Here is a 19,548-nt window from a genome sequence, read left to right as displayed (position 1 = left end):
CAACCCGACCCAGAGGAGAATGAGCTTCTGGGAGAACTCAAACAGTTGTGTGTAAGAATACCACTTCTCCAAGCCATCAAAGATGTATCGATATACAACAAATTGGTTAAGGAAAAGTGTTTCAGGCACCCAGGCAAGCGAAAAAGAGATGCCTCAACCATCAATGTCATAGGACAACTGTCTGATCTTATGTTGGGGCAAGTAATCTGTCCAAAGTATTTGGATCCTGGGAGTCCTGTAGTTGATGTCCACATCAATGGCACCATCATACCCCACACTTTGATTGATTTAGGGGCTGCCATTAATGTGATGACCAGGGATACCATGATCAAACTCAATCTTCAGGGTTCCTTAAGGAAGACCTCGACAGTCTTGTAGTTGGCAGATCGCTCCACCGTGACTCCCGAAGGGATTGTGGAGGATGTCTTGGTCTCTGTTGACTCTTGGGAGTATCCTACGGACTTCTTGGTTCTTCAGCCAAAGGCAAAGCTTATCGGATACCCCCTTATTTTGGGAAGACCTTGGCTAGCCATTGCGGATGCTTACATAAGCTGCCGAGCAGGAAACATGACCATCAAAAATGGTCCTATGTCCAAGTAGCTAGTCCTATACCCTCCTGCCCAACCTCTATTAGAGCATGACTTAGCACTTTGGTTGGAAGAAGGAGAAGAGGATGAGGTTTACTCTGCACCCTTGTGCACCTTAGAGACCACCACGGGAGGTCCTCAAACTGAGGATGATTTTATTGAGACCTTGATTCAAAATCCGCCTCCCAGTGCATTGTCCTTAGAGAAATTGGTGGAAGATACTCAAGCCAGCACCTTAGTGGACCTTTGTGTGACCGATCCACTCTCTCCCAAGGTCAAAAATGTTGAGTTTGGCCCTGAGAGAACGTTAAATATCAGCTCCTCCCTATCTCCTTCCCAGGAAAAGGAGCTGTATATTATGTTGGCCAGTCATCTAGATGCTTTCGCTTGGAGCTATAAGGAGATGAAAGGAGTCCACCCTTCGGTCTGTACCCATCACATCCACATCAAAGAAGATTGTAAACCGGTCAAGCAACCTCAAAGGAGAATGAATCCAGCCCTTAAGGACATTGTCAAAGAAGAACTGCAAAAACTGTTGGATGCAGGATTCATCTACCCCATCTCGGATAACGAGTGGGTGTCCCCTCTGGTGTTGGTACCCAAGAAAAATGGAAAGTGGAGAATCTGTGTGGACTACCGAGAACTGAACAAAGCCACCAAGAAAGACCACTTTCCTTTGCCTTTCATAGATCAAGTGTTGGATGGGCTAGCGGGGAAGAAGTTTTTCTCTTTCCTAGATGGGTTCAGCGGGTATAACCAGATCCAAATTAGCCTAGAAGACCAAGATAAGACCACCTTCACTTGTCCTTGGGGTACCTTTGCTTAGCGAGTCCTTCCCTTTGGACTATGCAACGCTCCTGCCACTTTCCAAAGAGCAGTATTGAGCATCTTTTCTGAGCTGGTCCATGATTCGGTGGAAATCTATATGGATGACTTCACTCCTTATGGGTCCAACTTCCAAGAAGCACTGTCCAATCTGGGAAAAGTCCTAACCAAGTGCGTTGAGATGAACCTGTCCCTTAGTCCGGAAAAATTTGAATTCTTGATGATTGAAGGGACCGTGCTAGGACATACCATTTCTCGCCAGGGATTGCAGGTGGATCCTAATAAAATTGCTCTCATCAAAAAGGTTCCACCTCCTCAGAAAGTAAGAGATGTTCAGAGTTTCCTAGGCTTAGCAGGATATTATAGAAGATTTATTAAATATTTCAGTAAGCTAGCCTCGCCACTGTTTGGCCTCTTAGCAAAAGATGTTGAGTTCAAATGGACGGACGACTGTCAAAGGGCTCTGAATGAATTAAAGGATAAGTTGGTGTCCGCCCCGATATTAAGAGGTCCAAACTGGGCCCTACCCTTCCACATCCACACTGATGCCTCGAACAAAGCCATAGGGGCATCCTTAGGACAGGTTGAACAAAAACTCCCATATGCCATATACTTTGTCAGCAAAAACTTATCCAAGGCAGAACTAAACTATACTGTAACTGAGAAAGAGGTCCTGGATGTGGTCCATGCCCTGAACAAGTTCCGACACTACATCACTGGCTATCAAACATTTGTACATACTGATCATGATGCAATTAGATATTTAATGAATAAACCAGATGTGAATGCTCGTATTATTAGATGGTTACTTCTGTTGCAGCAATTTGATTTGACTATCGTTGACAAACCAGGTAAAGAAAATGTTGTTGCTGACTTCTTGTCTAGATTGGATTTACCTGCAGGTGAAGATGGAACAATGGACGACCAGATGCCAGATGAACATATGTTTGCTATCTCAGTACTCTCCCCATGGTTTGCTGATATAGCAAACTATCTGGTCTCAGCACAGTTCCCTCCGCATCTATCTTCCAAAGAGAAAAGTAGAATTGTAAGGAAGAGTGCCTCGTTCACTTGGATCGGGGGCAACCTGTTCAAACTTGGCCCCGATCAGATCTTAAGGCGTTGTGTAAGGGAGGAGGAAGTCTTTGACATCCTCCTAACCTGTCATGACGGGCCTTGTGGAGGACATTTTGCAGCCAAGAGGACTGCCTTCAAAATTCTATAGGCAGGCTACTATTGGCCCACGCTTCATCAAGATGTCAAGAGATATATCAGCCAATGTGACCGATGCCAAAGGATGGGGAAGCCAACCCCAAGGGACGAAATGCCTCTCCAACCTCAAGTGACTCTTGAACCATTCGAGAAGTGGGGCATGGATTTTGTGGGTCCTATCAATCCTCCTTCAAGGCAAAGGTCTTACATCATTGTGTGCACAGACTATCTGACAAAGTGGGCAGAAACCAAGGCAATCAAAGCAGCGACAGAAGAAAAGGTGGCTAAGTTTTTAAGAGAAAAAATCTTCTACAAATTTGGCTACCCAAGAGAGCTAGTCACCGATCAAGGAAGCCAGTTCACCTCCAACTTAATTGAAGATTTGCTTGCTCATCACAAGATCAAGCATAGGACTTCCACCCCCTATCATCCTCAAGCAAATGGGTAGGTGGAAGTCACCAATAGAGCATTAGAAGGGATTTTGACTAAGGTGGTGAGCAGCAGCAGAAAGGATTGGGTAGATCGCCTGGTTGAGGCCACCTGGGCTTACAACACCACTTGGAAGACCACAACCGGTTTCACACCTTATGAACTGGTATATGGGAAGAGAGCTTTGCTGTCAATTGAGTTCGAGTACAACACATTGAGGATGGCAGCTCAGCTGGACCTAGATCTCAGCCACGCCCAACAAGAAAGGTTATTGCAGCTGAGTGGGCTAGATGAACACAGAATGCATGCCCTTCTCCACTCAGAAGTGGTTCAACTTCAAAGGAAGATATGGCATGACCGGCACCTCAATGACAAGCAATTCAAACCGGGAGATTGGGCGCTGTTGTATGATTCTAGACACAAGGATTTCAAGGGGAAGCTGAGGACAAGATGGTTAGGGCCATATGCAGTGGAGAAGTGTAATGATAATGGGTCTATTCTTATCCGGACCATCGATGAGGAAGCCATCCCCATGATCATCAATGGGCATCGACTAAATATCTACAGGAAACCTCTTTCGAGGCAAGAGTTCATCAAAACTGTGGAAAAATCAGTGCTGGTCATAGAGAAGGGTTCTGCCTCTATTTTGGGCATACCCTGAGCATCCAAAAAAAAAGAAGAAGAAGAAAAAAAAAATAATAATAAAAGGATCCTTGGGTGAAAACCTTTCTGAGGCTCCCAAGGTAGATGGTAGGGGTGAAAACCTCATTGAGGCGCCCCTGCTGTCTCTCTGAAAAAATTGGAATAAAAACAAAAAAGACCCTTGGGTGAAAACCTCTCTCAGGTTCCCAAGGCAGATAGTAGGGGTGAAAACCTCATTGAGGCACCCCTGTTGTCTCCTCAAAAAAAAAAAAAAAAAAGGGAAAAAACCAAGGAAAAGGAAAAAGAGGCAGAAACAGAAAAACAGGCTCAAGCTTTGGAAATTAATGCAGGTTGCAGGTATTCCATGCAGAAAAGGAGGCCTCTCAACTGAAGGATAAGGTTCCCTACCATGCTACTAGGTGACCTCACCAGCACTCCCTCTAGAAACACTCATCTCTTCCAAGGTTTGGGCACAGTCTGGTCATAGTTTAGCCTCCTACAGGAAGCTACAGGACTTTCTACAGGAAGTTCTGTATTTCTACAGGAAACTTCCTGTAGAATCTTGGGACGGGCCAGGACCGACTGTGTAGAAGAATTTGAAGCCCGAAGTCCAATAAGGAGGCATGCAACCAATGTTTTTCTCCATCACCCACTGCTGTCGCCTCCTTCCACCACCATTGCTGCCATACGATTGAAATACCTGCGTAGTCAAACCAGAACGTTAGACTCTCAAAAGAAATCATTTTCAAATGAAAAACAAAGCATGCAGAGGCTGCTGCGCTACCTGTCAAGGCAATCCGAAGACCCTGCAACCATGAACGTGACTCCACCGTTTCAGCATGCACCTGAGGAGGAGAAACGGCTACAGGATGTCCTACAAGAATCCTGTAGCAGTTGATCCGGCTAGAGCGCACATCATGAAGATACCTGAAACTCGTGAGCCGGCGCATGCACCATCCATAGCCAAGAAACCGGTCTCGTAACTAGCAGCAGTCAGCGAAAAGGAGCTCACGTGCCTGTGCACGAAGTAGTAGCAAGCGGATCTGTCACCCTCGTCCTGAAGCATGAGGAAAATAACGTCACAGCCGCACAGGTAAGTGCCTCACCCTGTTTCGTCAAATTACATGAATAATGCTTTAAAATGTGTGTAAATATGAAAATGAATGGGTTGAGCAAGTCGGGTAACCATTCAACTGGCCACCACAACTAGCCTGACGGCCTCGTCCGATCCGAAAAGCTTTGGGTGTGTCGACGAGGCAGGAAATGGACACGTGGGAAGAGTCCAGTCGGAGAGAAGCGGCAATCTAACAGGAGTGGCGGCAGTAGATATGCAGGGAATGATTCGGCGGTCAGGCAGACATGCAGTGGAATGATCACAGGTGATGTCAGCCAACGGGCCGACGGGGACAGCTCACCCCCGCGCCACGAGTTCCGTAGAGATTCAAATCTACCGGCTAGATCGCGTATGGCGCACTACACTCATTTATTCCCAAACGCTTTGCAGTCGAGTACGCATCCACAATTTTCTGAAGGTTGATACTCCGAGTTCTCGGCCTGTTCAAACGTCCTGTTGTTGCACAGAAGGCCTAGAACCACTGAAGCGCTCCCCAGAACTCGTGCACGACTTCTACAGGAAGCTGTGCTACAGGAAGCTCAACGTTACGGAGAAATTAAACTGTTCACGTCAAAGGTGGCAAGTCTAGAATGAGGTAAGCCTGAACATAGTCCTCCCATGCAATTGGTTCGAAAGGTGGTGAAGTCGACGTATCAAAGGGGTAGAAAATCGTAAATTTCAATCTGTGCATGAATTTGCAAGTATCTTCTTATTTCTGCATGAGAATTGTCGTCATAGTGTATATGTGGGATTTTCTATAGGGTTTGGTTCATAATTGAGCCACTGTCAAGGCTCACCTGTAGACAGTTGTGAATTTATAAACTCTGTGCATGATAGAGGAGTAACTCTGCGCTCTGTCTGAGGAAATCCCAAAGGTCCATCTTTTTATACACGCCAGCCAGCTTAGGCCACCACAACAAGCTTTTACCATGCCGGGTGGGTTCATCAGGAAAGAGCCTACAGACTCAAAGAAGCTACGGGAAACCCCTGAGGTGGTAGACCTGTTTTCTCGTGCACGATGGATGTCATTCTGTGACAAGCTTCAAGGTCACGATGACGAGGTTGCAGAGGAATTATTGCGATCCTTGCAGCCAAAGTCCAAAACGTTGGTTGTTGTCAACTTCAGAGGTTTGACCCTCAGACTTACCCCACAGTTCATTAGCAGGGTCACTGATCTACCGATGGGGGTACCTTGGGATAAGGAGGAGAGAAAACTAGGCCAGAAGGCTAAGAAGGAATTATTTTTGTCGGAGGAGCAATTCTCAGAAGACAAGAATGGAGTGCGAAGAACCAACCTACAGCCATTCTGGAGTGAGGTCAGCCTCCAAATTATGAAGTATATCACGTGCGAGGGGCGATTCAACATCGTGTATGGATACCATTTTCGGCTGCTCACAGAACTTAGGCACCAAATGGACCTACCCTCAGAGAAAAAGTTGAGCATCCCTTACTTCCTCTTGCAGTCCATGACCGAGTGTGCCACTAAGTTGAGAGAGGGGACACCAGATCAGATAGCCCATCATGGGCTCATTAAGCTCCTTGTGGAAGATGCACTTCACATGTATACCGTCCCTCTCTCCTGGGAAACCTTCCGAAATTTGACTAAGGATGATGACATCCGAGTGCTAGCTGAGGAGCTCACCTCCTCCAGCAGTGAGGAGAAGGAACCAATTCAAACAGAGAAGAAAGAGAAAGGCCAAGAAAACATGGCCAAAGCACCAAAGAAAGAGCACAAGGGAAAACAAGAGGAAAAACAAGCTGCCAAAACAGAGGGTGACAAAACCACATTAACCCCTAGGGAGAAATGACTACAGAGCAGGGTGGAAAGGACCGAAAAGGTCCATGTCAGTGAGGGCACCTCTAAGGTAGCCTCAGCAAAATTGAAAGAAAAAGCACCCTCAGCCAAGCAGGCTAAAACGGTGCCATCTGTTTCTACAGGAAAATTGAAAACGACTTCTACAGGAAGCCAGAAATCAGCCACTACAGGGCTTTCTACAAGAAGTCCTGAGAAAAGAACACAAAAGGAGAAGACGGCCGAAATTCTTGCTTGGGAGGCAGCAGCTGTGCTGGCCACCCTAAGTACCTCTCCTAAGCCAAAGGGGAAACGCAAAAGGGAGACTCCTCTGTATTTCAAAGCGAGGAGAAGTGTGAGAATTAAAACTGGCAGGCCCCAACCTCCATCTAAAGACCCAATTACCATCGAAGACACCCCTACCTCACCAAGGGAGAAGTCCCCCTCCAAAGTATCAGTCACTTATGAGCGGGGGAGCCCCAAGACAACTACCTGGAGGGAGAGAATGGAAAGGTCAGCGTCAAAAACCCCTCTACAGGATGCTGAAGCAGTTCTACAGGAAACTTTAGCCAGGCTCAAGGAGACCGAAAGAATGGAGGGGGAGGTAGCCACCTCACCACAAAGGGAAGAAGAGGTAGAACACATCATGGAACCTAGCCCCCAGCCCAGCTTGAGCTCTTATTATAACTTTTTGGACGCTGGGAAAATTATCCCACAAAAATTCACAGTACCGCTCTTCTTTGCATTGGAAGAAGAAAGAGTACGGACCCACACGTGGATGAGGATAGCTAAATCTAAAGGAGTAGAAGATATAGGCCCCTTGGAGGAACAACTCAAGGAGGCAAGAAGGGAATTAGCTATGGCCAAGCACGTGGGAAACTGCCAGCGAGTATTTCTACAGGAAGAGAATGAGAAGCTCAAACTGCAGCTACAGGAACAGAGGAAAGAAAGGGGCACAACCTCAGAGGACACTACAGCAGAACCTCAAGGAAAAGAAGGAATGCAAGCTAGTCTTGAGGAACTAAACCAACATCTACAGGAAAGGGAACTGCAAGCAAACATAGAGATACAAGCTCTCAAACAGCAGTTGCAAGAAAAAGAGGCACAACTGGCCTGCATGGCCAGTTGGGCTATGGATGCTCTACAATGTAGGTAGCCGGCCAAATATTATGGCCTATACCTATGGGACCAGTGGCTGCAATTCTAGATTAATGCATTAGCACAGAGGGGTATCTCCCAGATCCAAAACACCCAGCAGTTCATAGATTTATGCAACAGTAGCTCCTCAGAGGACAAGGCCAAGCTATCAGAGTTCTACCTTCATAATTTGGACCTTCCTAATGTAACTTCATAGGATCCCAACACTGTTGTGGGAGATATGCAGCTAATGGAATTTACCTCATGGTTAAACCACGAAGAAAAGAGAGTGACAGAGGTCAAAGATGTTATGAACCGGGAGTTACATGAACCACTGTTAATCAGAGCAGAGCCAGGGGACCCCACTGCATTGATATCCGCCCACCAACACCTAACAACAGACCCGCAGGCTTTACTAAAATATATGGATCAGCAGGCTCAAGCTATAGCACATTTCGAGGATATGGAGCGACTACTAGGGGACAATTTTGTTCATGCTTGCACTCGTAGGTGGAACACATTGTCCCACAGCCTCAAAATCAGGGAGTATCACACTCCAACTAGAATGAGGGAGGGCCTAGTATGGGTACCTCTCTACAAGAAGTCCATGCAGAACCTCCAGGCCAGCTGGATTGGCCTCAAGCTAAGCCCACCTTTGCTTCTGGGATTGGTAGAAGGAAGCACAGAAAAAGAAGAACATAAGCAATGGGAAGAGGTGGAAAAGAAGGCCGGGTTCCATGACAGTGAGGAGGATACTACTTCAGAAGCCTGGGATGTGAGAGTGGCGGTTAAAGCAATGAAGGACGAGGAGCTGGATTAGTTGCTCAAGGATGAGCAATCATTTTAGCAGGGGGGTGATGATGAGCCCCAAATTTGGTAACATTTTGGGCTCATTTGGCCTAACTACCCTTGTTCAATCCTTCATTTTTCATAACTTATGCATTATTTTCTAGTATGTTTATGTCATTTGTACGAATAAGGGTAGTCACTATTCCTAGGTGGCTAACACGTGCTCATTTCAGGATTTTTTGACACATGTTGAAGCAAAACCGAGCAGACATGGGCTAGGAGACAGCCAAGCTTGGGTTGAGGATTCGTAGGGGGTTTGTCTATGGCATTAAATAGCCTCCCTCGGGATCTTCACCCCCAACTCCGAGCTCCAAAGGCCACCAAAACCGGATCTAGAAGGCAGCCAAGCAGATTTCTTGGAAGGAGCTGTTCACTCACAGTTTGGGCAGCCAAGTCCCATAGATTTAGGAGGCCAGCTAGGGCCTCGTAGTGTATAAATGTTAAGGCTTCAGCCTTCGAAAAGGACTTTTGGAAAAACTCTTGCATATTCTGCACTACGTGCTGCTAGCTCTGTTTTGTTCTTTTGTAGCCATTATTGGCATAACTCTTGACTTATGATTATTTTTTGATAATGGGAAGCAGTCAGATTTGATATCAGCTCTGAGTTTTTTATAGGAGCCATAGCTCTCGGGGTTGGGCCCAACCTGAGAGCCTAGGGCCTCCTTATTTGTATTGTTATCTTTCCTTTCACCATTGTGATTTTCCTTTTATGCATCTGAAACGAAGTTTGTTGAGCTAGATTTAGTTGTGTTGGTTAAGTAGGTTATTTTTGAGGAATAGAATTAATTCAGATGTGTAGAACAGATTGATAAGATAAATATTGATAAAAGCTCCATAAAAGGGTTGCCTGCACTCTCAGTTTCACCTCTCCCTTATTGGATCAGGGGCTGGAATTGTGGAGCCAGTGCTGCTCAACAAAAACACTAGTTTGCTTGACCATGCAATCATTGGTGTAATGTTTTTCATTTGTAGAAGTTAGTCATGCGTTTAGACCTTTTTAGATGTTCCTTTGATTAAGTGTTGTACATGGTTCTCTTTGGAAATAAAGCTGCCGTTCATTTGTTTCATTGACAATTTGGATAGATTAGCTAAGATTTCGATTGTATGCAGGATTTGGTTGATTCAGTTAAGTGCACACCGTGCAGGGCATATCCATCTTTCTCTCATCCACCTAAGCTTCGTCCAGGCCAGCTGCTCCATCTCCTAGTTAGCTTCTTCATCTCACAACTCCTCTTCTGTCCACGTAACCCTACCTTCTTGCTCTTCCATTGCCTTAGCCTTCCTTAAGACAAGTTAGCTCTCCACATCCTCTCATCACTTCATCCATCAGTCACTGGGTCATCTCAGACCCCTACCCTACCTCCCTATCCATTCATGCATCCTCTTTCACTCACCCATCTTCCAAAATCCAATGTCAGAACATCCTGTAGAAATTTCTGAACATCCTGTAGAAATCCCTGAAACATCTTGTAGAACCCCTGCAGACTTCCTGTAGAAGCTCACAAGTGAGGTTGATGGATAGCCAAACTTGGTGAAACTCTCTGGAAGGGTGTTAGGGACTCCTTAGACCCTCTCTGAACCTTCCCAACCTTTTCCAAGCATTTCTCCTCCTTGATCCACCCCTGCACAGTAAGAAGCCAGTTAAAAGTACATGTATGATAATTTTGATAACGTAATAAAAAATACCAAAAAGATGTGTTCTTTAGATAGAGATAGCATAGGCATGTGCATTTCACCTTTGTAGAAGTAATGGCATCTTTTTCAATAGTTTGCATCCTCTCCTTTGCATCAATAGGACTAGCTGGTAGAATTAGGGTTTGCTAGGGTTTATGTTACTCTTTGACTTTCAGTTTCTTTCTACAAGTAGATCAGCTTCCTTTGAGTTAGCTTCCATCCATCAGGTACAAAGCTTCTTTTAAGAGCTCATAGAAGTTGGCTTGAGCCCCTAGCGGACTTGTGCCAGCTGACCAAGTGACAGCTGCGGCAAGAGCTAGTACTTGTGCATACAACACCGTCGCTTCCAAGTTTGTTACGAACTACTGGGTTGATAAGAGTAAAGAAGGGAGTCCCAGGAGTTGTAGCATTATTGCTGCAATACTGGAGCCCACCACCATTCACTGCTGGTTTGTGCACGGGTGTTAGAACTCATTCCTTCCTTCGTTGATGCTACATGCACGGGTTTTGGAACCCATTCATTCATTTGCTACCACTGCATGCACAGGTTTTTCTTAGCTTTGGCTGCTGACGATATTTTCTCGTTCAAGATGAGCCCTTTGCATGTTTCCTTTGTCATTTTCAGTTGTCCCTGTCTCTAGAGTATGTCTCCCAGAGGGATCAGTTGCTACAGGATTCCTATAGGATGTCCTGTAGCTGTTTTTCCTCCTGGGATGCAAGCTAACATGAGTAGGGATACACTGCTATCGAGGGGTTCGGATGACGAGGAGTCCGGATGGAGATTGACAAGTATGGTAAGTGAAAAAAAACTACTCTTGATTTGTCAATAAAAGGTTTTGCTGGCAGTATGAGGAAAACATTTTTTTTTTGTGACTATGCAAGAACAAATAACAGGATGGGTGCAACGAAGGTGAAAAGAGATGAAACAGGGTGATATGTGGTGATGGATGGAAGCAGGGGTGTTTGTAGGCCTAGCAGGCAGATTCCAACCTTCGGATTCCCTTCCAATATCAATTTTGGCCTGTCTGAAGGTTCTACAGGATCTTCCTATAGAAGGCCCAAAACTTCCTGTAGAAGGCGAAATCTTAACTCGAATGTGATCAAATCCTAGGAAAGGGGAGTGGTCATGGAGGAAGTGTCTATGAGGGATGCTTGTAGCCCATTGCTAACCTCTGTCATTGTTTTGTGTGACCCTCCTAACCTGCAATGTCTTCCCTGCAACCTGCAATTATTCAATAGAAATTAGGCCTATTTCCTTCTTTTTTTTTGGTGAGACAGCTTGGGCGCCTCCAGGAGGTTTTCACCCTCACTGTTTGCCGCAGGCGCCTCTAAGAGGTTTTCACCCAAGGATCCTTTTATTCTTTTCTGCTTTTTTTTTTTTTTTTTGATGATCAAGGTGTGGGTGGAGTAGAGACAAGGCCTTGCTCCACTACCAGCACTGATTTATCCAGAGTTTCAATGAACTCCTACTTGGAAAGGGGCTTCCTGTAGATTTTCAATTGATGCCTGTTGACGAGCATGGGGATGGCCTCTTCATCAATGGTCCTGATAAGGACTGAACCATTGTCATTGCATTTCTCCACTGCATATGGTCCCAGACACCTTATCCTAAGCTTCCATTTGAAATCCTTGTATCTTGAGTCATATAACAACGCCCAATCTCTTGGTTGAAATTGCTTGTTAAGGTGCCGGTCATGCCATATCTTTCTCTAGAGTTGAACTACTTTTGAGTGGAGGAGGGCCTGCATTCTCTGTTCATCTAATCCATTCAGCTGTAGTAACCTTTCCTATTGCGCCTGGCTGAGATCCAGGTCCAGCTGAGCTTCCAACCTTAATGTGTTGTACTCAAACTCTATGGATAGTAAAGCCTTCTTCCCGTAGACCAGCTCATAAGGTGTGAAAGTTGTTGTGGTTTTCCAAGTGGTGTTGTAGGCCCAGGTGGCCTCGACCAAGCAGTCTGCCCAATTCTTTCTACTGCTGCTCACCACTTTAGTCAAAATCTCTTCTGAAGCCCTATTAGTGACTTCCACCTGCCCATTTGCTTGCGGATGATAAGGGGTGGAAGTTCTATGCTTGATCTTGTGATAAGCGAGCATGTCTTCAATCAGGTTAGAGGTGAACCGACTTCCTTGATCTGTGACTAATTCTCTTGGGTAGCCAAACTTGTAGAAGATATTTTCCCTTAAAAACTCAGCCACTTTTTCTTTTGTTGTTGCCTTGATTGCCTTTGTTTCTGCCCACTTTGTCAGGTAGTCTGTCCACACAATGATGTAAGACTTTTGCTTTGAAGGAGGGTTGATAGGACCCACAAAATCCATGCCCCACTTCTCAAATGGCTCAAAATTCACTTGAGGTTGGAGGGGCATTTCATCCCTCAGAGTCGGTTTCCATCCTTTGACATTGGTCACATTGGCTGATGTATCTTCTGACATCTTGATGAAGAGTGGGCCAATAGTAGCCTGCCTGTAGAATTTTGAAGGCAGTGCTTTTTGCTGCAAAGTGGCCTCCACAGGGTCCATCATGATAGGTTAGGAGAATTTCAAAAACTTCCTCCTCCCTAACACAACGCCTCAGGATCTAATTTGGGCTGAGTATAAACAAGTTGCCCCCAATCCAAGTAAAGGGGGCACTTTTCCTCACAATTCTGCTCTTTTCTTTTGAGGATAGGTGTGGAGGGAACTGTGCTGAGACCAAGTAGTTTTCTATATCATCAAATCATGGAGAGAGTACTGAAATAGAAAATAGGTGTTCATCTGGCATCTGGTCATCCACCGTCCCTTCTTCACCTGCAGGCAAATCTAATCTAGACAGAAAATTAGCAACAACATTTTCCTTTCCTGGCTTGTCAACAATGGTTAAGTCAAATTGCTGCAATAAAAGTAACCATCTAATGATACAAGCATTCACCTCAGGTTTATTCATCAAATACCTTATCGCAACATGATCAGTGTGTACAAATGTTTGATAACCAGTGATGTAGTGTCTGAACTTGTTTAGGGAATGGACTATAGCTAGGAGCTCTTTCTCGGTCACAGTATAGTTTAATTCTGTCTTGGACAGGTTTTTGCTGACAAAGTATATGGAATATGGCAGCTTCTCTTCAACTTGTCCTAAAGCTGCCCCTATGGCTTTGTTCAAGGCATCAATGTGGATGTGGAAAGGTAGGGCCCAGTTGGGACCTCTCAGGATTGGGGCAGTTACCAGCTTATCTTTCAACTCATCCAGAGCCTCTTGGCAGTTGTCAGTCCATTTAAACTCAACATATTTCCCCAAAAGACCAAACAATGGCGAGGCTAGCTTACTAAAATATTTAATGAATCTTCTATAGTATCCTGCTAAGCCTAGAAAACTCTGAACATCTCTTACCTTTTGAGGAGGTGGAACCTTTTGGATGATAGCAATTTTGTTAGGATCCACCTGTAATCCTTGCTGAGAGATTGTATGACCTAGCATGGTCCCTTCAGTCATCAGGAATTCACATTTTTTAGGACTAAGGGACAAGTTCATTTCAATACACTTGGTTAAAACTTTTCCCAGGTTAGTCAATGCTTCTTGGAAGTTGGACCCATAAGGAGTAAAGTCATCCATATAGATTTCCACGGAATCATGAACCAACTCAGCAAATATGCTCAGTACTACTCTCTGGAAAGTGGCAGGAGCATTGCATAGCCCAAAGGGAAGGACCCGATAGGTAAAGGTACCCCATGGACAAGTGAAAGTGGTCTTATCTTGGTCTTCCGGGCTGATTTGGATCTGGTTATACCTTCTGAACCCATCTAGGAAAGAAAATAACTTCTTCCCTACCATCCCATCTAGCACTTGATCTATGAAAGGCAAAGGGAAATGGTCCTTCTTGGTGGCTTTGTTAAGTTCTCGATAATCTACACAAATTCTCCACTTCCCATTTTTCTTGGGCACAAGCAGCAGAGGAGAAACCCATTCGTTGTTTGAGATGGGGTAGATGAATCTTGCATCCAAGAACTTTTGCAATTCTTCTTTAACAATGTCCTTCAGGGCTGGATTCATTCTCCTCTGAGGCTGCCCGACTGGTTTACAATCCTCTTTAATGTAAATGTGCTGGGTACAGACCGACGGATGGACTCCTTTCATCTCCTTATAGCTCCAAGAGAAAGCATCCAAATGGCGGTTCAATAAGCTACACAGCTCCTTCTCTTGAGAGGGAGATAAGGATGAGCTAATCTTCAAGGTTCTTTCAGGGCCAAATTCCACATTCTTAACTCTGGGAGAGGTCGGATCACCCACACAGAGGTCCACTAAAGCGCTGGCTTGGGTACCTTCCACCAACTCCTCTAATGGTAGCACACTGGGAGGTGGATTTTGAATCAAATTCTCAATTAGGTCATCCTCGGTTTGAGGCCCTCCCCGGGTGGCTTCCACTGTGCACACTGGTGCAGAGTAGGCTTCATCCTCATCTTCCTCCTCGAACGAGAGAGGTAAGTCATGTTCTAGCAGAGGTTGGGTAGGAGGATATAGGACTAGCTATTTGGACATAGGCCCATTCTTGATGGTTATGCTCCCAGCTCGACAACTGATGTAAGCATCCATAGTAGCTAACCAAGGCCTTCCCAAAATGAAGGGTTATCCAGTGAGTTTTGCCTTTGGCTGAAGTACCAAAAAGTCTGCAGGGTACTCCCAAGAATCAACAGAGACCAAGATATCCTCCACAATCCCTTCGGGAGTCACAGTGGAGCGGTCTGCTAACTGTAGTACTGTCGAGGTCTTTCTTAAGGAACTCTAAAGGTTGAGTTTGAGCATAGTGTCCCTGGTCATCACATTAATGGCAGCCCCTAGATCAAACAGGGTGTGGGGGATTATGGTGCCATTGATGTGGACATCAACTACAGGACTCCCAGGATCCAAATATTTTGGACAGATTATTTGCCCCAATATCAAATTGGACAGTTGTCCTATGAAATTGATAGTCAGGGCATCTCTCTTGTGCCTGCCTGGGTGCCTGAAACACTTCTCCTTGATCAATTTGTTGTAGATTGGTACATCTTTTATGGTTTGGAGAAGTGGGATTTTCACACACAACTGTTTAAGTTCTCCCAGAAGTTCAGTCTCCTCTAGGTTTGGTTGTGTGGCTACTGTTAGTCTCTTAGGAAATGGTGGAATGGCTTTGGGTTCACTTTCCTGTTTCCCTTCCTTATCCTCCAGGGGAGGAGGTTAGCGATCTAGAAGGACCTTTCTAGATCGAAGGTTGATCTCCTAAATCTCCACAGCATAGGTAGGGCATGTCATCTCTCTAGTGTATACCTGTTGGGCCTATCTGTTGTTGGGGTTCGGTTTTGGTTAAGTAGGCATCTAGGGTTGTCTTGGAGGAGAAGGAGGTAATGGTTATGGTTGAGCAAGCGGTGGTGGCAAAATAGCGGGAGGAGAGTTGTATTGGGGCCTCCACCTCGGTTGAGATGCATTCCACTGAGGTTGTGGCTGAACATGAGAGTGAAACGCATGAGCAGCAGGTTGAGTATGGTATTGAGATGGATAAGACCAAGGAGGAGGTGTGGACTAGGAAGGATGAGCAGGGGGGCCCGAAGAAGGCATGTGAGCGGATTGGTTGGGGTTGTAATAAGTTTGGGATGTCCCTTGCATCCCCTTCTGGTAAGGTCTAGATCCATGCGGCCTCCTTTGGTCGAGGAAGTAGAGTGGTTTAGTGGCTCCTTCAACCCCTTGGTACATGGCTTTAAGTCCAGGTAAGGTTGGCCACTGGTTTGTGGGGTGGTCTTCCTTACAAACGAAACATACCTCCACTGAGTGCAATGGACATTTGTTCTTAGGATGCTTCCTTGTACACTTGGGACAAAAGATGGCCAAAGCCTTCTCAGCTTCCTCTTTCTTCTGTTGGATTCAGAAAGTATCCAGTTGCATGGCAATGGTCTGTCTCATGTCACTTTTGAGGTCTTCCATCTGATTTGCAAACTCATGCTTGGAGAAGGTGGCACTAGCTGAAAGTGGATTCCCCCTACCTCTTTTCTGGGCTGCCCTAGAGTGGTTTCTAAAAACAGTCTTTATTTCCTCATAAGGTAGTTGGTAGATGTCTCCTCCAGCTAGCAAATGGAGTGTATCTAGAAGGTCTTCAGGGACTCCTCGGAGCAGAACTAGCTTCAGAGATTTGGGGTCAAGTGTGCACCTAGCCCTTTTATAACTAAGTTGGAACCTTTCTTCATAGTCTTCTAAAGACTCATCACTTCCCATGGTCATCTGAAACATCTCTCCCTTCGTTTCCTTTGACCTACAGTAGTCCCAGTATTTGTTGTTAAAGGCTTGTTGCATCTAAGCCCAAGTTGTGATATTGTTTCCAGGTAACCCCATGAACCAGCTTAGTGCTGCATCCTTGAGGGTAGAGGGAAAGAGTTTCAACTTTTGCTCATCTTCTGCATAGTCATAAGTTCGACAAAGGACAACAAAATCAAAAGGAAGGTATCAGTGTCTTCAGTGGTCAATGCATGGAAGTGAGGTAAGGCTGAGGGACTTATGTTTTTCATTTTCATGTCCCCGTTGGTCTCTCGGATGGGAAAGGCACCTTCTATTCTCTTCTCATCTCCTATACCGTTTCTGTGTTTAGCCATGGTCTCAAGAGGAATGTTTTCTTGCTCTTCTTCTGTTATAGGATCTTTGTATATCTCTGGAGGTTCACCTATAGGTTCTTCTGGATCACTGCCACCAAAGAAGAGAGAAGGGTGACTCAGTGATGTGGTGGGGGTGTCGAGTAAGAATTTCCTTGTATTGTCTCTGTTCCTATGAGGAATGAAATGGAATATTTTTGGTGGAGTTTTGGTGTTTTTTCTGCTTGTACCTGCAAAACTGAAAAAGATTGAATTGCAACTAACTAAAATCTATCTTGCTGAAATGAAAATGCAGAATTAAAATGAAAGCAGGAAATGACTAATCTATGTTGCTGAAATGAAATTGCAGAAATGAAATGCTAAGCTACGCTTGCAGAATTGAAATTGCGGAATTGAAATGCTAATCTATGAAAGCGGGAAATACCTAATCTATGCTTTCTAAAATGAAATGAAAGCAGGAAATGTCTAATCTACTTTTGCGGAAATGAAATTGCAGGATGGAAATGAAACAACTACTCTATGCTTGCTGAAATAAACTACTTAACAGAAGATTGAAGTAGAAAATAGAAGAAAAGAAGAAATCACAAATACTCTGACGCTTCCCCGGCAACGACGCCAAAAAGATGGTGGGCTCCAGTATTACAACAATAATGCTGCAACTCCTGGGACTCCCTTCTTTACTTTTACCAACCCGGTAGTTCATAACAAACTTGGAAGTGACGGTGCTATATGCACAAGTGCTAGCTCTTGCCGCAGGCTGTCACTAGATCAGCTGGCACAAGTCTGCTAGGAGCTTAAGCCAACTTCTATGAGCTCTTAGAAGAAGCTTTTAACTGTGATGGATGAAAGTAACTCAAAGGAAGCTAATCTACTTGTAGAAAGAGGCTAAAAGCTGAAAGGAAATGCAAACCCTAGCAAACCCTAGTTTTATTGACTACCCCTACTGGTGCACAAAAGAGGATGAAACTACAGAAAGGGATGCCATTGAATCTTGGGGAGGTAAAGTGCATGTGTCTAAGCTACTTCTACAATGAAATTTGAAAAGGAACATCTTTTTTTATTTTTGAGTAATTTGTAAAAATCATATGTGCATACTGTGTAGAGGTTGATTGCCGAAAGGAAATAGGGTAGGCGCTTGCAGGAGGTTAGGAAGGCAAGAAAAGGGCCTAAGGGGTCCCTAACACCCTTCTAGAGAGTTTCACAGTGTTCAAACCTCGAAAAATCGCTCACGTGATCTTCTACAGGAAGTTTGCAGGGGTTCTACAGGATGTTCTGAAAGGGGATTTTGAAGGGTTGATGGTGGAAGAAAGGTGGAAAAGTGGAGATGGAGGTTGGATGAGGATGTGGAGGGGTCTATGACCTGGAAAGTGAAGCTGAGAAGTGATGAGGATGGTTGGATTCGTTCAAGAATGGAAAGAGCAATGTTGCACAAAAATATGGAAATTAGGTCAAAGTGAGAAAATGTGGCAAACGAAGGGCAAGAATCTGAGTTAGGGGATGGAGCAGGTTGCACTGATGGAGGAAGGGTAGGCGGGGAGGTATCACAGGTGTTCTGCAAACTATTTCATGAAACTGACCAAGCAAAGACCATGCAAACCAAATATCTAGCTATTCTAACCTACTTTGGCCTAGGAACTAGCAACCATGATGAACATAAATTCATTGGTAGAAAATCATGTAAAAATAACTATGAAAACCAAGAAAGAATGGATCTAAGCATGTAATCACATCTGGTATCAACTTTTGCAACTGAGAAACTAACACTAGCAATTGCATGAAGGAGCAAGAATAGTGTTTTTGTGGCAGCAAGGACACCTTGGTCTCAGCTCATGGTCCCGAGGAGAGAGAGGTGAGATCCAGGGTTGCTTGATGGCCTTTTTCGAAGATCTTTTCTGTTACCAACCTATCAAATTACTCTGAAACATGAAAAGACTTTTTTTAATCATAAAAAATGACCTAGGTAACCAAGCAATATTTTAATCTACTAGCAGAAATTATTTTATGAAGACAGCAAAAACATATAACAGTACACAGAGGAAGACCTGGCACTTGGGTTGGGCCCAACCCCAAGAGCTACAGGCTCCTAAGAAGAAGCTCAGAGCTGATGCAAAATGAAATTGATTTCCATTACTTAGAAAATAACCATGTCACAAAAAATGTTTTACAGCAGAAGCTCCAAAATGAGCTAAAAGGAAGAGAAGCCTAAAGTGAAAAATACAAAATGCTCAAAAAGTAAACTACAAAGTCTGGAAGCCTTCCTACTTATGCACTACGAGGACCTCCAATAGTCCTCCTTAATTCAAGGGGCTTGGCTGCTCAAAACTGCAAGTACTCAGCCACTTTATAAAAGCTGCTCGGTTGCCCTTGGAAATCAACTTTGGTGGGTTGCTGAACTCCGAGCTGATCGTGGAGAACTTGAGGAAGGGCCATTTAGTGTAGGAGACACCCTTCCTATGAATCCTCAACCTTGTTCCCTCGTATTTGGCTATCAAATGGCTCATAAATGCTTGACCTTGGTCCAAAAGTTGTCCAAAAATCTGCAATAAAAACGTATTAGCCTTCATGGTCAAGTGACTATTCTCATTCATCCAATTAACATAAATATACTAAAAATCATACATAAACTATGAAGAATGGTGGATTTATGGAGAATAATAGGAAAAATGAGCCCAATAAGTTACCCATTTTTTGGGCTCATCA

Source organism: Pinus tabuliformis, chromosome Q, assembly GCF_031772625.1.
Source record: "Pinus tabuliformis cultivar Carrire ecotype Pingquan chromosome Q, CPIR1, whole genome shotgun sequence".
Classification (NCBI taxonomy): Eukaryota; Viridiplantae; Streptophyta; class Pinopsida; order Pinales; family Pinaceae; genus Pinus; species Pinus tabuliformis.
The sequence above is the reverse complement of the archived record's forward strand: the minus strand, read 5'-3'. Positions refer to the sequence as shown.